Raw genomic sequence first — 6,612 nt, 5'->3', positions numbered from 1 at the left:
ACGCTCTTTAGTTCTCTCAGGTTGCCATCAACTTTGGCACAGACCCCTCCAACTGAAGCTCAAAAGCACAGCAGCAGATTGAAACTCAGCGATAAGGTTTCCCACGACAACCTGACGTTAAGGAGCTGGTTTTTCCAGCTTGATAGTGGGTCTCTAACAGCTTCTCTCATTGATGGTTTTAGACAGGAAGAGGGAGACATCAAACCCAGAAGGCTCCTGGAATCATTTTGCTCCATCTTGTGGTTCTCTCTAATGAGAAAATCCCTCTGGTATTTCCCACAGTTTCCCTTGAAAAGTCTGGCAGCACTTGTGACTGCCCCGTGGCAGCATCTGTGCGTCCCTTGCGGCGGGCAGCCATGCAGAGGTGTGCCGTACAGCTCTCCACCCCCAAGGAAAACCAGGGCAACAGGAAGCAAGAGCCAAACCCCATCAAGCAAAGGGTCTTTACGAGGATGGGGGTTCAATTCTCCACCTTACTCTGCTCTCCCCTCAGAGGCAGGCAAAAGAGGCTTCCATCCTTAAGGATCAGGCAAAGCGCAGGGGCGCATGAGCTTTGATTTGGGGTGGCTGCTACGACACCTGGTCATTGAGGAAAGAAAAACCCTTTTTCCACGTGGATGGTTACATCTGACCCTGTGATTTCACTAGAGCCGTTCAAAGGGAAATTGGGAGCACAGCTTTCGGGAGCTACACAGCATGAATTGCCAGTAGCTGACACAGCATCACCTGCTTCAGTCTTACCAGAGCCTCCAAAATAGGGTGACTTCAATGGAATGTCGGGGGGGATTTTTTCCAATTATTTTTAAGCGAGCAGCAAAAAGCCTGTGATCAGAGCATATTTTTTTTTTAACCTTTCACTGCAGAACAACTCTGACAAGTCAGTTAGGACAAAGAGTGTCTCACCCAAATCTCCCCTGCCACCCTGTTGCTCTGTGGCTGTCCTCCCGAGAAAGTCACGTGGCACAACAGGAGCAGGTCAGCAGATGGAACAGCCCACCCTCTGCTCTCCATGGCATCCAGCCCAGGGGGGGAACTCCTGGCTAGCCAGAGTTTAGCCTCCTGGCCTGCAAACTGGCCCCAATGCGTGGTTGAAAGCTTTCCCAAGGAAAGCTCTTCCCCTCTGCAAGTGCCACACCACACCATCCGCTTGCCTGGCCACCCATGACAGCAGCGTGCCAGCGTACACCCACACCCCAGCCACCATCGCCTGATGGCCTCAAACGCTGACGTGCCGTTTCTGTTCCCACGTGCACAGCACGTGTGACTCAGTGACAGCAAGGAGCTGAGGCCTCTGCCCATGCCGAGCGTGGACAGCATCCAACACAAGGTGTTGACAGGGGGAAACGCAGACCCTGAAGCTACACCAGCTACGTGAGAGAGGCAGCTTGCACAAACCGCGAGCCACCTCCCTCGGTCCCCTTTCTCCAAGGGGCAAGACCCACAGAAAGACTTTGCAGGACCCTTGGTGTGGCAGCTCCTGGCCCACGGCTGATTGGTGACTGTGGGTCCAGGAAAAAACATCCAAGGAGTGGAACCTTGCGATCTGCGGGACAACTGAGGCGGAAGCAGAGCCATCAGACACAGAGGAGCCCTCCTGCCACACTGGCACCACAGCTCCGTCACCCTCACGTCGAGCTGTGGGACCCCACACCTGTGCTGGAGCTCAGCCCTCGATCTGCAGAGCATCACAACTTCCCCCCCACTAGCAGCGGGCAGATAACCCTCTTTGGGGCAGGCAGAGCCAGGCCACCACCTTCCTGGGCTGGTATTTTACACGGTGCTAACTACCAGAGCTGCCATCAGCGGGAACTGTGGGATAAAGCAGCCTCCCGAAGCACCCACGGAGCACCCTACTGCCAGGAAAGCCTTCAGGGTTCCTATGGAGCAAACGCACAAGCAGCAACATCCTATTAAGGGATTCTGAGAAGCGGAAGGACGAGCAGTCAATGTGGAAAAAAAGGAAAGCCAGAAAAGGAATCAGTTTTGAAAGAGGTAAAGGGGAAGGCCTAGAAAAGTCTCTGCGGAAAACAAAGGAGCAGCAGAGTCACAAGGCAAAGCTGAGGCTGGCAGCTGCGCTGGAAGGGAAGGCAGATAAGGCACCGGGTCACTTATACAACACCACAGCCACTTCAGGGTGCCCCAGGGTCTGGGGTCTGGGGAGAGCTCTCTACTCAGGCACATGTGTTGGGTACATGTTGGAGGAGCCCACAGTCGTGCAGCTCACCAGTTCATTCATTGAGACCCCACCTGGAGTACTGCCTCCAGCTCTCGAGCCCCCAGCGTAAGAAGGACATGGACCTGTTGGAGCGGGTCCAGCGGAGGGCCACAAAGATGATCAGAGATCTAGAGCCCCTCTGCTGTGAGGACAGGCTGAGAGAGTTGGGGGGGTTCAGCCTGGAGAAGACTTTGGGGAGACCTTATTGCAGCCTTCGAGTACCCAAAGGGGGCCTATAGGAGAGCTGCGGAAGGACCTTTTACCAGGGCATGTAGTGATAGGATGTGGGGAATGGCTTCAGACTGGAAGAGGGGAGATTTAAGTAGGAAGAAATTTTTCACTTTAAGGGTGGTGATCCCCTGGCGCAGGTTGCCCCGAGAAGCTGTGGCTGCCCCATCCCTGAAGGGGGTCAAGGCCAGGTTGGACGGGGCTTGGAGCAACCTGGGCTGGGGGGAGGGGTCCCTGCCCATGGCAGGGGGGGTAGAACTCCAAGATCTTCAAGGTCCCTTCCCACCTAAACCATTCTATGATTCTGTGATTCAAAGCAACATCTCTCTCAAGCACTGGAGAGCAGTTTCCACCTTCACATCCTCCACGAGGTATCCTGTTCAGTTTGCAGGGTGGTTTTGCTGCACACACCCAGGGGATTTGCTCCCAAATCAAAATGCAACAAAGTCCCAGCTCGTAGCTCCATAGATAAACCTTACTGTAAAGCTTTGCTTGCAAGCTGAGACTGAATGAAACAGAGCTAACAGTAGAAGTGCAATGCTTCTATTAGGAACTTGGGGCAGATTTGGGTACACACAGAATCAATTCCTCCCTTTTCATGTCACTGCCCTTTATGGAGTCATTATAGACCTATTGTGCCTTGGCCAAAAGGAGAAGAACTGAAAACACACCCCCTTGTTAAAGAGGTTAATAAATAGACCGATTACATTCATAAAAGAGAAGCTCAATGGTATGCTTTCTAAAAATTGCATCGATTTAGCATATCTCCAAAGTGACTAAACACACAAGACTCAGGAAATATTAAGGGCACATGCTCACTTCAGCATCTGACAGCATCTGGACTGAGATGCTCAAAACCAGAATCTTGCTCTTTCTACTCTGCCAAAAATTCTGTTTTCTTCTCTCTTCTCTGACGTAGCATCCGATCAACATAAGGCAGTTTGAGCTCACGCAGACACAAGGCACAATGTGTGTCTGAGATATTTCCTAAGCATAACCCTTAGGAAAAAGCGTTTTCAAAGCAGGTTTGTCAGGGACAGCTGCAGAGGCATACCACAAAGGTTCATCCCTCTCTTCCCCACCCCCCCCAAGAGAGCAGCTCATCACAACCCATCCCACCACAGCAGGAGTTTTCTTCCAGCTCACAGGAACTCTCTCCAAGCAATAAGGACGAGAAGTATCGATTGAAGTGCTGCCAGATTTTGTTGTGTACAAAAAAGGTGTATTTTTTCTGTGAATTCTGAAGTCTCAGAATTAACTTAAATCTCATCTTTTTAACCTGACAGCACTCCCAATGATACCTGTCGGCATTACAATCCACTGCTCTGTTACCTGTTTGTACCAGAATGGAAATACAGTGCATACATCTAGGCACCACAATACCTGCATCTCTACAGATTTGACTTAATACTTTCAAAGTCACCCATTTCAGATTTTAAAAGTCCAGCCAGTGACATCTTCGAGATCACCCAGCCAGGAAACAGCAAATGGAGAAAAAGAAGTTTTCAATTTCTTAACTCTCATAATCATAAGCTGCTATTGAGAGACTAATTTCAGGCTTTAATATTACTAAACATTGTAAATCTAGAATTAATAACAAACATATGTTCTAACAGAACTGATGCTCTTTTTTATACCTGACTTTTTTGAAAGCGTTATCTAAATTAAGTTACGGCAGAATAGAAAAATACTTGAATAAATACGAGGCAGCAAAAAATCATCACACCCCAAACACACAAACAAAGATCTAAATGAGGACAAAAAATAAATCCATCTCATCTGGCTGCCCACAGCCACCTTCCCTTCCTTCCCCGCAAGGAAGGGAAAACAGTGCGATTTCACAGCCTCTCCTAAAATCCAATAAAGTATTTGGGCTCCAGCAGGTAGTAACTCCTCACGACATCACACATTTTTCACATAAAGTAACAATAAACCCTTAAAGAAAGATTTAAACACACGTGTGCGCATACACAGAGAAAATCAAAGACCAAAAGTAAAAAAATAAAGCAAGTAAGGAAAGAATTAGAAATATGGTAAACAAAATACACCCACCAGCAAGGCACTGACTGCCAAACATCTCTGTCACGACTAGAAGCAGCTAAAGGCAAGAGATAGAGAAGAAGAAAGAGGAAAATTAAAGGAAAAAAAAAAAATTGTGTGCACAAATAGACACATAGATGTATACAAGATTTCATCCAAGATGGGCAACCAGGAAGAAGGGGTCATTTAAAGTCATCTCGCCATTCCCATTCACCCAGGGCCACACAGTGCTTACGCCCGCACCAGGAACATGCACCGTCAGAAGGCAGCTGAAAATTCACGCAAAGCTGACCCTCAGACTACACCCTGTCCCGACACCGGACTTTCTCTTTCTCTGCAAAAAGAGGCAGCAGAACTGCCTACGACTAGGAACTATTTTTATTTTTCAAAATAACTTTTGCTGAAAATGTCTACAGGACAAAACAGCTTCTGAAGAGCTACAACTAACTGCCCAGTCTTTCGTGAAGGGCTAGGGAAGGGTTATAATTCAGGCTTGATTCTAGGTTTTGCAGCAAAGTTTACTGAGAGCACCCACTAAAGGAAAGTAACAGCCCTGGAAATGCACAGACAGCACAGGCTAATCCAGGCGGCCACAGAAACCAAAAAGTCTCGCTTACTCTACTTCTGTAACACAGGTCTCCAGAAATCAAAGCATTGTACACTTTGTCATTGTAGATTACATCAATTTTTTACAACATTATGTTTTATTACAGTTGGGAAAGTATTTACAAAGAAAGATCACAAACCAGATGTTATCTCAATTCATGGTATTACCCTGGGAAACTATGCGGAGAGGACTCATGTAATGTCTGCCTGTAGCATTAAGTCAAATTCTTTTTGATGCTATCTGATATCACTTTTTCCTATAAAATTCATTCACGCTTGACATTCTAATAAGATCTCAGAGCTTCTCAACAACAAAGGATTGAAAACGCTTTTTGGGACTAAGAGGATTTATGTCAGAGAACAGATAGAAGCAGAGTCAAGTCTTTTTGCAGCTGCCTTTCAGGTCAGTGCTTCTGGATTACAACTGAAAAAGGCAGGTTTCTAGGACATGCTGTCAGCACAAGCTTCACCTGTACAATGGCGCTGGTGGGGCTCGCTCACCACCCCCTGCAGCAGCCTGAGCAGCAGCAGGCCATGGGCCAGCCCTGGCCCTTGCAGACACCTGAGTGACAGTTCAGCTTAGAGACCTGTGCTCCCCAGAGCAGCTTGAGAATAAACACAGTATTGGCAGGAAACACGCATCTATAAATACCCTGTTTTATACAGGCTGGAGTCTTCCACTAAACGATGGCAAAGTGAGAAACAAGTCCTCATCCCTGGACAGACTCAGCAGCTCTGTAAATGACCCTCAGTGGAGCAGGCTGGCTCTTAAAGCCTAATGCCGTCCTTCACCTACCTCACAGTTCTTTTTTTCCCCATTCTACTTCCTTGCCTGAAATAAAAACCAGAATATCAGAGGCCAAAAGCGACTGTGTAAACAGCAGCAACAGAAAAGTATATCTTGCCAAAAGAAAAGGCACCTTCGGACGCCTGGCAAGCGCAGCAGTGAGCAGAACAGGATGTCACAGAGGGATCCAGCCCACAGCAGCTGGTCCTGCTCCCTGCGGTGGGGCTGGCAAAGATCACTGCTTGCCACCCCCTGCGAGTCACACCTCATGTAGACTTTTAAACAAACAAGTAAGTTTATGCCATTGATCGCTAACTTCCAGTTACCAACCACGATGCTTCTGTTAAGGTCTTGACAAACATCTAATTATCTTTCAGGAAACAAAGCTCTGTGACAGAGGCTTCCGTGGCTGCATTTTGTTCCACCTGGAAAATTTACCTGGGCAAAAATAAAAAGAACTGGCCACTTGCCCAAGATTCCCAGGCCTCCCCCATGACTAAGCTCCCTGTGTCACGGAATCCCAAGAGCTCACAAACCACCCTTTGGTGTCCCAGCCCAAACACCCAGGCCTAGTGCGCAGGACGGTCCCTCAGCATCGAGGGAAAAGGGAGAACCTGGAAGAGAGAAGCAGTGCTAGCCCTCACTTCCTGCTTCCACAACCGCACCTCAAAGCCCCCGGTACCCCAAAGCCCCGGCCTCGGGTGTCTCTGTGGGAACGCAGGGAGAGCTCTGCAGG

This window comes from Charadrius vociferus, unplaced genomic scaffold, assembly GCF_000708025.1.
Source record: "Charadrius vociferus isolate BGI_N301 unplaced genomic scaffold, ASM70802v2 scaffold559, whole genome shotgun sequence".
Lineage (NCBI taxonomy): Eukaryota > Metazoa > Chordata > Aves > Charadriiformes > Charadriidae > Charadrius > Charadrius vociferus.
This window is presented reverse-complemented; position numbering follows the sequence as displayed.